This window comes from Leptodactylus fuscus, chromosome 11 (assembly GCF_031893055.1).
Source record: "Leptodactylus fuscus isolate aLepFus1 chromosome 11, aLepFus1.hap2, whole genome shotgun sequence".
Taxonomy (NCBI): domain Eukaryota; kingdom Metazoa; phylum Chordata; class Amphibia; order Anura; family Leptodactylidae; genus Leptodactylus; species Leptodactylus fuscus.
This window is the reverse complement of record NC_134275.1, coordinates 30,807,677-30,827,210: the sequence shown is the minus strand read 5'-3', so window position 1 is coordinate 30,827,210 and position 19,534 is coordinate 30,807,677. Positions and strand designations below refer to the sequence as shown.

At 44.6% G+C, this 19,534-nt stretch overlaps 1 protein-coding gene across 1 annotated transcript in view; it reads left to right on the top strand.

Moving 5' to 3' along the window:
- The first annotated feature begins 12,668 nt into the window (after positions 1-12,668).
- SCAI (suppressor of cancer cell invasion) overlaps positions 12,669-19,534 on the top strand; it is a 100,168-nt gene continuing 93,302 nt past the window's right edge. Inside the window, exon 1 of the mRNA XM_075260197.1 lies at positions 12,669-12,791. The gene's annotated coding sequence lies outside the window, so the exon portion shown is untranslated. The remainder of the gene's footprint in view (positions 12,792-19,534) is intronic.

Sequence of the window (19,534 nt, the reverse complement as noted above, 5' to 3'; positions counted from 1 at the left end):
CCTCAGAAACAAGGGGTCTCATCATCTATAGTCCCACACCTCAGGTTCTGTAACTCAATAGGCCACGCTCCAGGGTGACATCAAGCAGGGCACTTGGTGACTACCTTCTTTCAGTTTATATAGGTGAAATCCTGTCACAACTACTATGTGAAATTTGTGGGGATTACATTCTACTTTGGTGTGGTAAGTCAGCTGCTTATGTACTACCCGCCTGACTCTGATGAGTAGATCAACATCTCCTTGAATGTTAAATTGCACTATACCTATTTTTATTTCTCATATGTAGAACCGGGATATACAGTAAGAGACTCTAAAGACACAAAACCTATGAAAGTCTACGGGGTACTCTGAAGGCATACTCTTCAATCTGCTAAGTTATGGGGCAGCACAATTGCATATTAGGCTGATCAATCATCCAACGTTCAGCATGTAACATGCATGGGTCCTTTTATTTAGAATCTTACCTGTGCACGATACTTGTATGTTGGAAGGTGAGTGATCAAAAAGCTTTACATATAGGTAACTGTTAAAATTATAATCCCCCCCCCATGGTGTAATTGTCAGTATATCCGAGCAATAACCGTTCTAACAGACGCAGGCGTATTCACAGTTAAAAAGGTTCTCTCCTTATTTATACCTTTTAGTATTACCAAGGACTTGTAGTGATCTAAAAGAATACTGAATATTTTTTAACTTGTTTCTGGATACTAGTGAAGTCATCTGCATGGGATGGAGAGAGATGTGAGGTGAATGCCCAAGGGCAGTCCTAGCCAATCCATATACATAGAGATCTGCCTTCTATTACTGAAATAGGGTTGTATGAGATTAAAGATAAAGCATGTTTCTCCTCATTTCATGCTCTGAAAACTTCACCAGTCTTGTCTATGGACAATGACTGGTGTTGCATTTCTGCTCTGTTTGTTTCAGTGGGGCCATAGACTCAAACCATTGCCTATGGAGAAGAACGTGCTACCCGTTTACAGTACCCTATATTATAAACCTGTATATGCTAGTGCAGGGGCAGCAACCTCCGGCACGCCATCTTCTGTGGTACTACAACTCCCAATATTCTCCATTCAATTCTGTGGGAACTCCAAGAAAAGAAAAGCAAGTATGCATGCTGGGAGTTGTAGTTTTATAACAACTGGAGTGCTGAAGTTTGCCTATCCCTGTGCTAGCAAGCTGAATTGTTTAAAGTAGTTTTTCCCTATTTATAAAGACTGTTGTCCAGAGGGGGGACGTCTATACTTTGCTTCCCTTGGGTTTTATTCCAGACAAACCTCAGGTTACCATGCTAGTTCCGAACCCAGTTCACATGATCTGGACCTTGGGTAACCCCTCCTCAACTTCTGTATGTCTGAAGGTAAGTTGCCTGTAGTATGCCAGATTTCATAATGTATATAAATAGCAGTAAAAAAAAAATAATGGGAGCAGAGGCAAAGCGCATCGGGTGATGGTTTTGATCATGTGACCAGAGTTGGAATCGGCCCAGAAACGCAAGGTTAGTCTACAATAGAACCAATGGGGGAAGTAAGTATAGAAACCCTGCCTGAACAGCAAGTCATTCTTTCTATCAATTCATAACATGCTCTGTGTGAGACTCATAGGAATGAATAGAAAGATTAACTTCTAGTCCACACATACATAAGTTGTAAAATTCCACAAGTGTGAGTGCCATCGCATGGTGCAGTGGAGGGCATGCATTGCTATTTACATCATCTACCCTCCTGGTGGGCCACAGGATAAACCTTTTATGTCTTTAGCTTCCATTATCTGCTAGTTACAGTTACTCTCTTAGCTGTAAATATCTATAATCAATGTCCAGGTAGTGAAACACAGTCTGAATGTGAATCTGAACTCCCCTCCCCCACCTGTCCTCACTACCCCAGTGTCTGACACATTTTATCCTATAGCAGGACCATAAGTTTCAGCAGCAAAGTTATGACAAGTCTCATTGTAAATGCCTTGTGTTGTGTGTGTGTGTGCAAAATGTAATTTTCCCTTATCAAATGTTTTAAAGCAAATATATAAATGAAAAATAAAGCATTGTCAAGGGCTGCAATTTTTTTTTATTTTTTTAAGAATTTACTAAAATTGCAGCTTTTGGAGTTGTACATGAAATAATTGTACTGATCTTAGTTATTTTCCCTTCCAGATATCTTGTATTTTAATAAAGTATTCATTAAAGACACATAGAGGTTAAATATTGGAAATAAAATATGTTGGTCTGTAAACTGGTTTCAATATTTTCAAGTGGTACAAACCAGATTAAGATGTGAAATAAACCCTACCAGGAAATTGATGTTCAACAAAATGATGAATCTTCTACTGCTCTTCCCCATTTTTAGGTCAGGGCTACACTGTGACTTTATGTAGCGCTACGTGACTAAAGATCTGATTAACCCCTTCCCGCTACAGGTATTTTTCATGTTTTGCTTTTGACTCCCTACCTTCTAGAAGCCCAAATTTTTTTTATTTATTTACTTTCCATTCACAGGACCGTACACGCGCTTAATCTTTGCAGGACAAATTGTACTTCATAATGGTACCATTTAATAGTCCATACAATGTGCTGGTAACCTGGGAAAACAAAACAAAAAAAAGTTCAGAATGGGGTAGACTTGGAGAATAACTGTGTTTGCGCAACTTTCTCACAGGCATTGTTTTTATGGCATTCGCTGTTCATCCAAAACAATATGCTATCTGTATTTTATGGGTCGGATGATCGCGAAAATACCAAATTTATTTGTGTGTGTGTGTCTAAAAATGACAAATCTTCTATTACCAAGAAAAGAAGAAAAACAGCGGCAGGTGCTAATAGCGTCATACTGTAGAATGATTAAGGAGGACCTTTCATCAGATTGGGCACAGGCAGTGTTATATACTGCTGGAAAGCCGACAGTGCGCTGAATTCAGCGCACTGTCGGCTTTCCCTATCTGTGCCCCGGGTAAAGCGCTATCAGTCCCGGTACCGTAGGGCTTTACAGTCAGAAGGGCATGTCTGTCAGGAACGTCCTTCTCCACAGCAGAGACTATTGCGTTGTGCTGTGTGAGCGGAGAGGAACACCCCCCTCCCTCCTGATAATACTTGTCTATGGATGAGCACTGTGAGCAGAGGGAGGGGGCGTTCCTTCCCGCTCACACTGTACAGCGCGATAGGCGCTGCTGTGGAGAAGGACATTCCTGACTGACTGTCAGAAACGCCCTTCTGACTGTAAAGGGCTACGGTACTGGGACCGATAGCGCTTTACCCAGGGCACAGATCATGAAAGTAGACAGTGTACTGAATTCAGCACACTGTCGGCTTTCCAGCAATATATATAACCACCTGTGCCCAATCTGATGAAAGGTCCTCTTTAAGGAACAGGAGAAACAAAGGTAGATGGCTCACTTTTTGCGGTTGTGACAGTTCACAACCACTTATGTAGGAATATAGCGGAAATAAAATCTGCAGGTAAACGGACCCCGGTAGGCAGCAGCCGGCCTCAGTAAAGCATCAAACAATGTTGAGCGTTGGGAACATCCAATGTAGAGGGAAAAAAAAAAAGAGGCGGCAATGGGTGCGCTGGTATAAATGTACCGGTAAATCCCTTATTAAAGAAACAAAGCGTTTTGGGAAAGAAGGTCCCTTTCTTGAGTGTGTACCACTTGGTACACACTCGAGAAAGGGACCTGATTTCCTGAAACGCGTCGTGTGTTTAATAAAGGATTTACATTTGGAACAGCACACCCATTGCCTCCTTTTTTTTTTTTTTTTTTTTTTTTTCTCTACATTGGACCACTTCTATTACACGCTTCATATAGACAAGCCTGATGGGTCTTCTGGCTATCATAGCAATAGATCACTTGTCCCATAGCTTGTTCTGGGAGCAGGCAATCAACCTTGAAATGGTGCCCCGGTCAGCTTTGACCAAGGTATCAGTGTGGGCACTGATTCCGAGCATTGCCACCAGGTCTGCGCAAGACTTTGGAAATCGCAGCATGTCAATTATACCTGCAGAAACTCTACGGGTTTCCTATAGGTATAATGGAAGCAGAAACTCCACAGAGGAAACTTCTGCAAACTTTCTGTGAAAAGTGCTGCGGGGAAAAAAAAAACGCAACAGTCCAGTGTATTTAGCAGGACTGTGAGTGACTTGGAATGTCCACTATGTGAAACTACGGAAAAAAAAACAAAACCTAAATAAAGTGTAGCATTCCAATGGGACAGAAATTTGAGCAAACTTTGATTTGTGTGACATACAAATGTTTTTGTTTTTTTGTACGATTTCTTTTAGTTAGAATTTTATTTTTTCTTTATCCATTCCAAAGATCTAGGCTCTTCAAGTGGTTTTTCTTTTAATGCTATGTAAATGGGGGAGAAAATCTGAACCTTTCGCCAAGATCTTGAGTCATATATTTATTCACAACAGGACATAAGAACATATGTGGCAAATTAGACAAGTGATGTAAAACATCTATCGATATATAAAGAGGGGCTGAACAGCAGGATACGTAAATTTCAGAGCAGTTCATCAATAAGGAGGATGAAAGTTTTATTGTCCCCTGACGGAGATCTGGTTGCTTGCGATACCTCCACCAGGTCTGAGGTTATTCCTTAACTACTTCATGACTGGGTTTATTTATCTGGTTCACAAGGGACGCGCGTTTTTTTTTTGTTTTTTTTTAAATTACATATATATATGCCTTTGTTCTCAGCTTTCCCTATATGCACCCAGGTGACACTGTGATATCCCTTCACTGTTAGAAGTACAGGCCTTACTGCTCAGCATCATCGGTGGGCAGTAACAAGTCTATGGAAGAATACTGTCAGGAGGGGCATTCCTTACTGCCCACCTTTTGACAGTAGAGAGAAATCCATGCCGAAACAATATTCAGCACATTGTCTGCTTTATAACGTTATGCAACACCACTGATGCCAGAGAGCATGAAAGCTCCTTCTTATATATTCAGGAAACGTAAAAGAATTTTTTTTTTTTTTTTTAGTTTTTCCCTCTACATTGCACTAATCTTTATGTAGGTAACACAGTTTTTCTTTTTCTGCTGGGGATAGGGTAGAGCCTAGAATGTGGGCCTTATAGTGAGATTATGATATATATATATATATATATATATATATATATATATATATATCTATGTGTTTTTTTATTTATGCCTTTAAGATGAGCTGTGCAATGGGACACAGTAGTTGGACACGTGTTGTATTCAGAGGCAGTGTGTTTATTTGCAGATCGCCTGTTTATTACTAATATTCTGGACATCCTCCTCTGACCCCATTGGTTGGTTGTTCATGTCCCCCTTTCTCTGGATTGTTTTCCTCCATCACACCATTTTCCTTTATAGACTCTACCCTGTTGCCCGAGAACACCAACCAGGTACCAGGTTAAGTGTATAAAGCCCTGGTCCTGCTTAGTCTAGGCAAAGCTTTATTTAAAGTTGCCATTCAAATGTGAATTCGCACTGAAATTGACCCACATAAAATCTGACGCATTATTTATTGTTTCACTCTGGTCTCTATTGTCCAGACAGGGAAGCGCCAAAGGGCAGGTGTCTCAAAGTCACCATTTTATGGATATTTTCTATGGGATCCATGGCTGGTATTTGTATTTCTTCTGTCAATCTGCACTAGGTTTGTAGATAACCGTATGAATGGTAAGGGTGCATGCACACTACGTAACGCCGGGCGTGTATGAGAGCCGTACACGCCGGCGTTACAGCAGGGCGGCCGAGCACTTCCCATTCACTTCAATGGGAGCGCTCGTAAACGCCGCTGTTACGAGCGCTCCCATTGAAGTGAATGGGAAGTGTTCGGCAGTCTGCTGTAATGCCGGCGTGTACGGCTCTCATACACGCCCGGCGTTACGTAGTGTGCATGCACCCTAAGTGTGCGATCTGGGGTTTTTCCGGATGGTACACTGATTCATTCATTTCTCTGGGTCCATACACCTGACCATGAATTGCACGGTGACGTGTGTGGACCTACAGTCTGGGCCGCAAAATATGAAACCAGTCCTATTCCTTTCCAATTTTGTGGCCATGCCTCTGTGTCTCTTATTTATTGAATGAAAGTGGCTACAGAAGCACTGCTGGTGCACAGATGGCACATAGATGACATCCATGTGTCTTATGTGTGTTGCCCATTGCCATTCATTCACGGCTGCCAGTAAGCACGCTGGCATAACACTGTAAATTTGTCTAGTCTACATGGGACTTCTCTACCTGGTTCCCTTGCAAAACCCACAGGAATAATTTCTATGCTACTGATTCTTAAAAATAATTTATTTACATAGCGCCAAAATATTCTACAGCACTTTACAAATCAGAGGGTACATGAGCAGACCGTATTTGTCGTTACAATGTGACAAAATAATTAGCACATCAGACAAAAGGAGTGAGGGCCCTTCTCACAAGAGCTTGCAATCTACAAGGAAATAGGGGGGACACGAGGTAAGAGGGCAAGGATAATAATAATAGTACATTTTATTTATATAGCGCCAACATATTCTGCAGCACTGTACAATTTGTAGGGTTCAAATACAGACAGATATATAACAAAGAAAGTCATTTCACACAATGGGACTGAGGGCCCTGCTCGCAAAAGCTTACAATCTATGAGGTAGAGGGGGTGAAACAAGAGGTAGCAGGGGCGGCGTTGCTTATACAGTATTCAGACAATTTTGTAATAAAGGTTACTGTCATTACACAAACTAAACTTTATGAACCATCACTAGTAGTGTCCTGTAACATGTGGATGGAGCTTGGACAAATAAAGTTAGCCCGAAAAGACATATCATGTGGGGTAACGTGGGAGCGGGGACAGAGGAGGGTTAAATTTTGTGGATTCTAATTATAGTATGGAAGGGTTTACATTAGGAATTGTGATAGGCCTGTCTGAAAAGATGTGTCTTTAGTTTGCGTTTGAAACTGTAGAAATTGGGAGTTAATCTGATTGTCCGGGGTAGAGCATTCCAGAGAAGTGGTGCAGCTCGGGAGAAGTCTTGTATACGAGCGTGGGAGGTTCTGATAATAGAGGATGTAAGTTTTAGGTCATTGAGTGAGCGGAGAGCACGGGTTGGGCGGTAGACAGAGATGAGGGAGGAAATGTATGGAGGTGCAGCATTATGGAGAGCCTTGTGGATGAGAGTGACAACTTTATATTTTATTCTATAATGAATAGGCAGCCAATGTAACGACTGGCACAGACCAGAGGCATCGCTGTAGCGTCTAGCCTGATAGATGAGCCTGGCCGCTGCATTCAGAATAGATTGTAGAGGGGAGAGTTTAGTGAGGGGAAGACCGATTAGTAAGGAGTTACAGTAGTCAAGGCGAGAATGAATCAGAGAGACAATAAGTGTCTTTAGTGTATCTCTGGTAAGGAAAGGGTGTATTCTGGAGATGTTTTTGAGGTGGAGGTGACATGAACGTGCGAGTGATTCAATATGAGGGGTGAAGGAAAGGTCTGCATCAAACATGACCCCAAGGCAGCGGGCATACTGCCTAGGAGTTATAGTAAGGCCTGAGACTACAATGGATATATCAGGGACAGATCTAATAGATGGTGGAAACAGTAGTAGTTCCTTCTTAGAGCGAGTACATGATATTAGAGACAGCAGAAAGACAGTCACTGGTGTTCTGTATGAGTGCAGGGGTGATGTCACGGGAAGATGTGTATAATTGGGTGTCATCAGCATAAAGATGGTACCGGAAGCCAAATCTGGTGATGGTTTGTCCAATGGGGGCTGTATAGAGAGAAAAGAGCAGGGGGCCTAGGACCGAGCCCTGAGGAACCCCAATAGTGAGGGGAAGAAATAGAGTCCGCAAATGATACACTGAAAGTGCGGTCTGAGAGATAAGAGGAGAACCAGGAGAGCGCAGTGTCGTTGAGGCCGACTGAGCGGAGCATAGTGAGGAGATGATGGTCAACAGTGTCAAAAGCTGCAGAGAGGTCCAGAAGAATAAGAAGAGAGAAGTCACCATTGGATTTAGCCATTAGGAGATCATTGGAGACTTTTGTGAGAGCCGTTTCAGTAGAGTGCAGAGCGCGGAAACCAGATTGTAAGGGGTCAAGCAGAGAGATAGCGGATTAACTGAGAATAGACCAGGCATTCCAAGAGTTTAGAGATGAAGGGGAGGTTAGAGACGGGTTGATAGTTAGCAGCAGCACAGGATGGGTACAGGGAGGGTTTTTTCAATAACGGAGTTATAACAGCATGCTCGAAGGAGGATGGGAAGATTCCAGAAGAGAGAGAGAGGTGAAATATTTTAGTAAGGGAAGTCGTGACAGCAGGCGGCAGAGATTTGAGAAGGTGCGAGGGGAAGGGGTCACTACTGCAGGTTGTAGGACGAGATGAAGAAAGTAGCTGGGAGACTTCCTCTTCTGTAACAGGTTCAAAGGATGAGAAAAGACAGTCTGAAGTGCGGCTGGTGAGGGGATCAATGCCACCTGGGGCTTGGGCAGTTATTTCCTGACGGATCTTATCAATTTTATCATGGAAATACGTGGCCAGGTCATGAGCACTAAGGTCTGTGAATGGCGTCTGCACCTTGGGTGTGAGTAAGGAGTGAAAAGTTTCAAAAAGCCTTTTAGGGTTGCTGGAGAGAGAAGAGATGAGGGCGGTGAAATAGTCTTGTTTGGCGAGGTGAAGGGCAGAACTATATGTTTTAAGCATAAATTTGAAGTGGAGGAAATCTGCAGGTGAACGTGATTTTCTCCAGAGACGTTCGGCACACCTAGAGCACCTCTGAAGAAATCGTGTCTGTGGCGTGTGCCAGGGCTGCTGCCTCCTACGTGGGACTTTACGAGTGGAGGAGGGAGCCACCTCATCCAATGCATTCTTAAGGGTTTCATTATAGTGATAGCTTAGGATAAGAAATGTTAGTGTCTTGTGCTGACGTGTAGAACAATGTGACCAGGTCATGTGATAAGCCGCCTAAGCAGATGTAATTTTAGAGCATGCTCGAAGCTACTATATTTGGGTATTAATCAGATTATCCAGGGTAAAGCATTACAGAGCACTGGTGCAGCTCAAGAACACTCTTGAAGACGGGAGTAGGTTGTTCAGATAACAGAGGATATAAGTTTAAGGTCATCAGCAGACTGCAGAGAAGATGGAGAAGATGTTGGGAGGTGCAGCTTTATGGAAGGATTTGTGGGTAAGTGTGATAATTGTATATTCTATTCTGTAATAGATGGGCAACCAGTTCAGTAACTGACACAAGGTAGATGTATGTGTGTACTAGTGTGACTGAAGGATGAGTTTGGATTCAGGACAGATTGTAGAGGGGAGAGTTTACCGTGTTTCCCCGAAAATAAGACAGTGTCTTATATTAAATTGTCACTCTAAATATAGGACCTGTCTTATTTTGGGGGGGGGTGGGGGGGTGCCTTATTACAACCGGCAGTCATGCCAGAACTTCCTTAGTGGAGTGTCAGCATGACTGCCGGTTGTAGGTAGTGTAGTGTAGGGGAGGGGGGAAGGTATCATACTTACCTTTCCCTTCTTCCTAGCAGCGCTGGTGCTGCTGTTCGTCCTGGAAGTGGTGAGCGGGGCTTAGCGGAGCTTTGCAAGCTCCACTTCACTGACACAGCAGCCGTGCTCTGTGCTCCATGTGCACAGGAAAGCCGGCTGCTGCCTCTTCTGTATGGCAGCTGCTGTCTCTGCCTCTGGGATGAGCTGGGAGAGCTCATCCTACAACAGCAGAGGCAGCAGCCGGCTTTGCTGTGCACACAGAGCACGGCTGCTGTGTCAGTGAAGTGGAGCTTGCAAAGCTCCGCTAAGCCCCGCCCCCCGAAGCCTCCGCTAAGCCCCGCCCCCCGAAACCCCGCACACCACTGCCCGGCATGCCTTATTTTCGGGGATGCCTTATATTAAGCAATTCAACAGAAACCCCCGCATGCCTTACTTTCAGGGGGTGTCATACATTCGGGGAAACACGGTAGTAAGAGGAAGCCCAACTAGAAGAGAGAGAATCGGAGCGACAATGAGGGGGTTTTATGTTAGCACAGTGAGAAGAGGACTTTTGGGACATGTTTTTGAGGTGACGAGCGTGCAAGTGACTGAACATGTGGGGTGAAGGAGAGGTCCAAATCAAAACAACCCCGAGACAGCAGACATTCTGCCTTGGTGTAATAGTAAGACCAGAGACGGAAATTAAGAAATCAGGGTTTGGTCTGTTAGTAAATGGAGGGAACACAAGAAGTTAAATTTTTTTTATTTATAAAAAAAATCAGTTTCAGAAAAAGAGAAGACATGATGTTAGAGACAACAGAGAGCTGGTCACTGATGTTCTGTGGTAGAGCAAGGGTGAGGCAAATTTCAGTAACAAAATTCATGTCAAATCTTCTGTGAATAAAACTTAAAGGGGTTCTCTGGCCTTTCATTAGGATAGGGACTTCCACAGATCAGCTGATAGAAGGGGTTGCGGTGATTAGACAAGTGATGCGGCCTCATCACTGCTTACCAAGCAAAGCGCCACACATTGTATAGTGGTTGTGATTAGTATTGCAGCTCATTCCCATTCATTTGACATGGCCATCTAACCAATGGATGTGGCATCACTCAAGCTCTTGAAACAACATGGTGGGTATCTGGCTTTACCATGCTTCCAATGTCTGGGAGGCTCCCAAAGAAGGGCTGAGCGGCCTGGAGGAGCAGACACATCCCCCAGGTCAGGACTCCGCCAGGCTTACAGGGAGTCATTTTGGAATTAGTAGAAGTGTCTGAGCTGTGACAATAGGTTTTGATTATTTTTTGCTCCCAGATACATCATGTAATCCTGCGGCTACAGGGCAAGTTTGGCCATAAATGACTCCTATCGTGTGATCATGGTCGCCGTGTCACCATGTCTCTACTAATGATAGTGAATGAAGTCACATTGCGCCCCGAGGATGCCATGATTGCATACCTCCCAACCGTCCCGATTTCCGCGGGACAGTCACAATTTGGGTGACATGTCCTGCGGTCCCGGTTGGAGGGAGGTATGTCCCGATTTCAAATCAGATCTGCGTCCAGAGGACGCAGATCTGAGTTGAACACATATGCGGCTGAAGCAAGGAGCTGACACAGGTCAGCTCCTCGCTTCGCCGCTGTCCGCCTCTCTCCCTGACACATGCGGCTGAAGCTGCTCGCTTCGCCGCTGCGTCTCTCTCTCGCTGACACATGCGGCTGAAGCGAGGAGCTGACCTGTGTCAGCTCCTCGCTTCGCTTCTGCCGCCGGCTCCTGGCTTGTAGACGCGATGTACAAGCCAGGAGCCGGCGGCAGCGGCGAAGCGAGGATCTGACACAGGTCAGCTCCTCGCTTCAGCCGCATGTGTCAGCGAGAGAGAGACACAGCGGCGAAGCGAGCACGCGAGCAGCTTCAGCCACATGTGTCAGGGAGAGAGGCGGGCAGCGGCGAAGCGAGGAGCTGACCTGTGTCAGCTCCTTCCTTCAGCCGCATGTGTCAGCGAGAGAGGCGGGCAGAGAGCGGCGAGGGAGCGGAGGAGAAGGTAAGTTTAATGTGGAGGTGGAGCGTGAATCTGGGGGCAGATGAAGAAGAGGACGGCATGACACTGGGGGCAGAGATGGAGAGGACGGCATGACACTGGGGGCAGAGATGTGGGGACATGAATCTGGGGGCAGAGATGGAGAGGACATGAATCTGGGGGCAGAGATGGAGGGACATGCATCTGGGGGCAGAGATGTGGGGACATGAATCTGGGGGCAGAGATGGAGGGACATGAAACTGGGGGCAGAGATGGAGTGGACATGAAACTGGGGGCAGAGATGGGGGACATGAATCTGGGGGCAGAGATGGGGGGGACATGAATCCGGGGGAAGAGATGGAGGGACATGAATCTGGGGGCAGAGATGGAGGGACATGAATCTGGGGGCAGAGATGGAGGGACATGAATCTGGGGGCAGAGATGGAGGGACATGAATCTGGTGGCAGAGATGGAGGGACAGGAATCTGGGGGCAGAGATGGAGGGACATGAATCTGGGGGCAGAGATGGAAGAGGGACATGAAACTGGGGGCAGATGAAGGGTGTATATGAAACTGGGGGTGAGATAGAGGGGGGACATATAATTTACGGGTGACTGTAGGAGGATTATACTGTGTGCGGGCACATGAAAAATTAACGAGTGGGTGGAGTCAACACAAAAGTGGGCGGGGCTAAATTTGCCGCTGCGCGCGCGCACATTTTGTCCCTCTTTCAGTTCTTCAAAAGTTGGGAGGTATGTCATTGAGACTTCTAGTTACTAAAAGTTGAGCAATGTTCTGTTTTTATGACTAGAAGTCGTGGTCACGACACCCCCAGGGTCACAATGTGAATCCATTCAATATCATCAGTGAATGAGTCACCATATATGGCCCCCAAAGTAGCAGTGTATCCCCAGCCTGAAACCCTGTACCCAAACCCTGTGGTAATTCTCCCTCACACATATGCTACAGTTTATTTTCCCGCTCTAACAAGCGCTAGACCTAGTAACGGTCTGCACTTTGCTCGTACTTTCCCCATTCTACCACTAGAGGCCGCTCATTTCACTTCCACATCCAGTCAACCGAACAAAAGAGGAGGACTGCTGTCTGTGACGGACAGTTGTCTCTGCCAATCACAGAGAGCTGCCTCCCTGAACTGACAAGCCTTGACCAATTGAATGTTGTCGGGGGCGGGGCTGACGCGGGTCGGGTTTGGTTGCAAAGAGCAGCATAACACGGCTGGAGCAGCAGCTGGTGGAGTGGAGCTGTGGTCAGGAGCGGGGCCGAAGGGAGAGGAGGCCGGGACATAGCTTGTTGTGGGGGAGAGCGGGTAAGAATGGCTGTGCTGGGGAATAGGCGGGTGTGTATTGTATATTGCCGTGCTGTGCTAGCCCTATTATTACAATGGCCGGTGTGTTACATATATGATACATGTCTAGTATTGCTAGCTATGATGTATGTGCATAGTGTGTATGTATTGTATGTAGCTATGTCATCTATATATTGCACAGTGACAATCCTTGCTGTGACCTGAGGGCTGGCGATGGACATGAGCTGGATACAGATGTCACCTGTTTGTTGCTGTCATGTCACTGTGCACATATACATTGCAGGCACAGGACCGCCACATAGTAACGCAGTGCCCTACATATGCCAGGCAGCGGCTTCTGCTGAGACCAGGCTGTATTGTTTGCACTGTATATATTGTTATTAGCATCAATCCTATGCTGCTTTATTCCATCCTGTATGACATATATCATAGAAATCCATTGAATTGCCCCAAGCATGGGTGCTCGAAACGCATCAGCCGCAAACAATGTGTTGTCATACACTGGGGGCCGGTGACAACTGCCAGGGACTGTGTGTACAAGGACGTGACCTGGGCTATAGGCAGAATTTCCAGATTATATACATACATTAACATTAGTGCATTCCTAATCAAGCCTTTGTACCTATAGCGGGTGCACTGCCCACATAATAGTGCCAGGCTCTTGACACAGTGCCTCCATATTAGCGCCTGTTACATGCGCCTTCATTTACCACAGAGCGCTGGTATTAGTTTTGGATAAATGCATTGATAACTTACAGCCTTGTGCTCCAGTGCCCCCATAATAATGACATTTACATGAATATTTCTTATTGATGGCCTCTTGCTACTGTGACAGCTGCATGAATCATTCATTGAGAAAGCCTGTTGCTACAATGCCCCATAATAGTGCCGGCCCCTCGTCATAGTGCCCCATATTAATGCCAACTGCACATATTTTTCATTGTGACAACCTCTTGTTACAGTGTCCCCTTATTATTGCTAGCTACATGCGTCATTTATTGTTGCCACAAAGCTCCCATAATAGTGGCGGCCACATTCATCTTTCATAGTAACGGCCTCTTGCCATGGTGCCCTCATATTACTGACAGCTGTATGTGGTTTTTAATTGTGACAACCACTTGCTACAGTATCCCCTTATTAGTGCCAGCTAATTCGTTCATTGACACAGCCTGATGCCATAATGCCCCCATAGTAGTGCTGGCCTCATGCATCTTTCCCAATGACAGCCTCTTGCCACAATGCCCCCATATTAATGCCAGCTGCATGTATTGTTCATTGTGACAATCGGCCCCAAACCCCCATGATAATCCTTGTTACAGGCATCTTTAATATTGACAGCCTCTTGCCACAGTGCCCATATATGTAGTGACTGCTACCCTTGTGCCAGTATGAAAGTTTCTCACCACAGTGCCAGTTACATGTATCTGTCATTGTGAATACCTCTTGCCACAATGCCCCCATATTAATGCCAGCTAGTGCTACATGAAGATTTCGTTGTGACATCCTCCTGCTACATTGCCCCCTAGTAGTCTCTGCTAAGTTCAGCATTCATTGAGGCATCCTGTTGCCACAGTACCCGCATAATAATGGTGACTACATTCATCTGTATTAGTGACAACCTCTTGCCACATCATTCACATATTAGTGGCAGCAACATGCATCTGCCATTGTGACCTCCTCTTAGGCTTAGTTCACACGTGAAAAAAGCCTAGCTGATTTTGTCACTGATTTTTCAGCGTCGCTTTTTTGGACACTGTTTTTTGCATTGGATGCTGTTTTTGACACTGTTTTTGATGCTTTTTTTAGTCGCTGTTTTTTTGAAGCTTTTTTTTTTTTTTTTTTTTTTGCATTACAAAAAAGTACATGATAAAAAACCGCTAGCGGTTTCAGTCGTTGTTTTTGCCAAAACAGCTGCAAAAATAAGCAACCAAAAACCGCTAGCGGTTTTTTCAGCGCCCCATAGACTCCTATTCATTTTTTCAGGCGTTAAATGCCTGAAGAAAGGTCATGTCGCTTCTTTTTCTGCTAGCAAAAAAAGCTAGCAATAAAAAAAGCTAGCAATTCACATAGGGCTACATTTTATGGAGGCTGATTTGGCCACGAAATCAGCTGTCAAAATCAGCGTCCATGTCCCCGTGTGAGCTAGCCCTTACCCCACTGCATTGAATTACCTCTTGCACTTTTTGTGGGTGTGATTATGTCTCAGTACTGAGAGGCGTCAGTCACTTTCACCAATATTGTGACACTAGTAGTAAGCGGGGGCATACAGCCTATTGCCATAATAGTGCCGGCTACATATACCTTCTATAGTGACAGCCTCTTGCCATTGTGCCCCCATATTTGTCAGCTATGGATATTTTATTATTACAGCCTCTTGTTACAGTGTATGACTACTTGCATTGTTCATTGGCATTGAGTTTTACTAAGGTACCTCCATACTGGTGCCAGCTACATGAATTCTGATTCTGGTAGTTCTTCTGTACATTTGTGGTTATGTATTTACTGTGTGTGTATGTGAAGAGCAGCATGGCACAAGACGTGTTGTGTACTGTTTGGGCTCAGACGTGTCTATGCGCTCACCATTTTTGTATAGACCAGACCGCATGGACATTTCCTCCACAGTCATGTAATGTGTTGCAGCATTATTAGAATAACATGCCTATAGATGAAACCTAGCTGAGCTCTACTCCACATACAGTAGCAGAGGGAATGTTTTATTTAGTATATTAGATATATTGGTAGTGGATTATTTTATACAGTTTGTGCTGAAAATCACTGGTTGAGAAAAAGTGCTTGAAGTCTGACTTTTTCATCCAGCGGTTTCAGTTGAAAAGAAAGAACACCCGATGGCTCCCATTACGGTTAATGGGGCTCCAAATGTGTCCGCTGTTGTAGGTCAGAACATCAGAAATGGATCCGTTTCTTTTTTTTTTTTTTTTTTTTTTTTACTTTATATGTAAATAGATGGCCACCCACTTTTTTTGCATCTGCTGAGTGGATGTAACAAATATGATGTGACTGCGCCCTAACCTAGAATATTTTGCGCGGTCTACTTAAAGGGGTATTCAGATTTTTGCAGATTTAGCTATTTCATGTTTAATAAGTTTCTGTTATACATTGCGTGTGAATTTCCAGCCTTTTACACCTCTGTCTCAGAGGGTACATACATACATATGACTTTATTACTTTCTTTAGGTCTCTTTATTGAACTTTTTTGTTGTACCTATAGATAAAATGTCTGGAGAACTTCTTGAGTCCCTAGGAGGCGCTCGGTTGGGACTTATCAAGGCTAGAGGAAAGGAAAAGTGCAGATGTTGGGCATGGCAACGAGGATGCAGCTCTTATCTTGTATCCCTGGTTGCTATGGAAAGCTCCCTATTTTTTCCTTAGTGTCTCACTAATGTCATGTCAAGGAGATTTCCCATGGTTTATCTCTGACATATGACACTCGATTGACATACAGTGGCATATGTTGTCCATAGGCTCCCATGCTTTACAATAATCCAAACCTACAGTATACTATTCAGCATTATGGTATGCTAACAAATACAAGCAGGGCACTTCTGGCATCAGTCCGGTGAATAGACCCCTCCTTGTGTCCTCCAACCACATTCGGCTGTATTATTAACATCACTCCGCACAGAGAACTAAATGATCCTGCAGTGTGTTTGTTTCTTTCTTTTTTAGTTGCTATGATTCCTAGGATTTCTCTATCTGCCATGAGCTTGTATGTGTTTTTTCTCTCTTGTTATATACTACTGTACCATCTATGAAACTGTATCACTGAAATTTCCCCATTGTGGGACTATTAAAGGAATATCTTAATATGTGTGACATATACCCCAAGAGCTGTTAGCATGATGTGAACAGAGCCTTAGGAAGCGTAACCCAGCGGCATACCCTCTGCAGTGTACATTGGCAACATAGCCGGCAGAATTTCTACTAATCTCTTCTAAAAACCCGCAGCATGTTACAGTGCAAAGGTAGAAAGCTGCGACAGTCCTGTAGCCATTACAGCATGTGTGCCGCAGCAGAATCCACCACATCAGTGTTCAGGGGAACTTGCTGCTGAAGTTGCCAGACAGAGGCATCACTTGCAGCTTCCTCTACACCAATGCAAAATCTGTAACAGGTCCCCACTTACCAAGTGCTGTGTATGATCCTGGTGTTGTCTTATAATATAGAGGTCCTTTGGGCTCCCTGAGGCTCCAGGGACTAGTAGCAACTACTATCTCTGCACCCCTTGTTCCCTGAGAAAAATATAGCAGTGTGTATAGAGAGTTTAGAGAGTAAGGGTTTCAACCAAAGTGAAAACAGCCACGGACATTACTGGCTACCTTCAGAGAAATGGAGATCTATGAATGGTGGAAAAAAATAAAATTTATTTAACTATTTCAGTGTTCAATATCCACTAATATAGAGTAGAGAGCTATTCCAAGCAGCACCCATAGAGGGCAGACACTAATACAGCATATCAGATGGTCATGTTTTATATGACCTTTCATCCTGATCTTCCTGGTTCATGAAGCCAGTACTAGCGTGACACTTGCACAGACAGAGAAGTTGGTGAGAAGGATCATGTTAGATGACGGGTAACATTGCATTGCACAGACATGTACATCTTACTGTGGACCCACAGAGTCTTGTATGAAAGCTAGCTGGCAGATATAGACATGCCTTGAGACTTGTGGGTGTATCTAGTCCTATAGGGTGTGCTTGTCTAAAATTGCTGGCCTTGCTTAGGGGAAAAGGGTGGTGATGTTCTCTTTCCTCTAAGATTGTACAGATTGTCAGCATGTTCTTCACCCTAGAAGTTAATTCATGAAGCTGTCAGTGCAGCGCAGGCGTCTATAGGTAAAATGTCATCGGCAGCTTTTTTTTCCCTAGTGGTTGCAAATTAACCATTTAATCCTTGTTGGAGAGTATTGTATACCGAGTATACATGTTGCATATCTGAATGTACCTATCCCATAAGTCACAATTCTAAGTAGGTATCTTAAGGTACTTAGTATGGTTGTAGGCAAGGGTAGGTGTAATTAAAAAAAACAAACAAGAAAACAACCCCCCTTCCCCAAAACAACTGTACTCCCCTATCCCTGGTGCTCCGTTGTCTGCCACCACTGTTTAGTCTCGCACTATGCCCTTGCCATTGGAAGTCCTGTGCCCCGTGTGACTACTGAGGCCATTCAGTGACCTTAGCGGTTGCTGGAAAGGTACTGGTGACATGGGGTGCAGGACTTCCGGCGATAAGGGCACAAGCAAGACAAAATGGACATTAGAGCGTTGAGGACAGGTGAGTAATGGGATGAGTTGTCCGGGATATAGAGTTTTGTTTGTTTTATAATAGCTGAAAATGTGTTAAAATATATATAAAATCCTAAACCTTTGACTCCTGCCGTTCTCTGGTCCCCACTGGTCTTTGTACACTTTGGTGCAGCGATGATGTGTCCTACATACAGCTAAGGCCGGTGACTGGTTGCAATGGTCATATAGATGGAAACACAAACTTGTGGGGGCCACAGCAGTGATGTGTTTTTTGGCTTCCAACCCATTTCCTGCTCTTAGAAGACAATGTATATAATGAAAAACCCTGTAATAATCGGCTTCTGACTGACGCCCAGAGTGCGGTTCATTTTTGTATTTTTATAGTTATGTTGAAATACAGCATATAAAATTGAGTCCCTTTCCTGAATGGAGCCTGCGGGAGTCCATGTGCCGCCTCCAAATCTGCCCTATTCAGATGAAAGGTACAGACTTTCAGTTGCAGGGATTTCTGCGCCTAAATCTGCCCTGTGTGAATGAATACACCTCATTTTGACCAAGGCTATGAAGTCGGTAAGCCAGACCACCAGACTCAATGCTTTACCACAACTGAACTCTGACTTAATTGTAAATAGCTGGCAAGCCAGACTCCGACTCCACAACCCGATGGCCATATTTCCCAACCCTCTTGCCATTCATCTGGTCCAAACCTACATCACGATGGGGTCCTAAATTTTGTCCAGCTAAACCTTATGGAAAGTCTGAGTGTTGTGTCCATAGTACAGACACTGAAACGTCGGGGCCTTACACCTGTTTGATGCCACTAGAGCCCTGGTACCGCCTGCATTGACAGAATAGGAATTGGACAAATGTGGCTGATTTTTGGATATATGGATCAGAACTGGGTAAAGAAAAGAAGAATGTTGTAAATGTATAAGAAATCAAAGTGTAGAAGCATAGAAATAACCTCCACCTCCAAATGATAGTGTGCACACAGCCTTATATTCCTGGAATGGATATGCTAAAAGCCCCCTGTTTGAGCGCTTTCTGCACCATGTAGTATTGTGTATTTGTCTGCTGTCTTTGAGGTCCAGTAGAAATTGTAGCACAGGTAAAGTGAGGGCGGTGGGTGACTGTGCGCCCCCTCCCTTGTCACATACTGGGGGAGCAGCAGGGGTGATCTCTGGCTGCTGTCGCTGGTGTTTGGAGAGGAGTAGGCATTGATTTCTTTGTTGTAATACAATAACATGCCTGGCGTTCACTCTCCACAGTCTCTGCAGCCAATCGGGCATCTGTTTCCGGCTGCCCGACTATTCAGAGGCCCTGGGGATTAACCCTGTCACCTCCTTGTGGGGTCTCCAGCTGGCACTTTTTTTTTATATTATATGTATTAGTGTTTCACTTTCATCCAGGTACTAACAAGTGACCATTTATTTTTTTTTGGTAAATGTCTCTGCCATAAAGTCTCTGGAAGCTTAGAA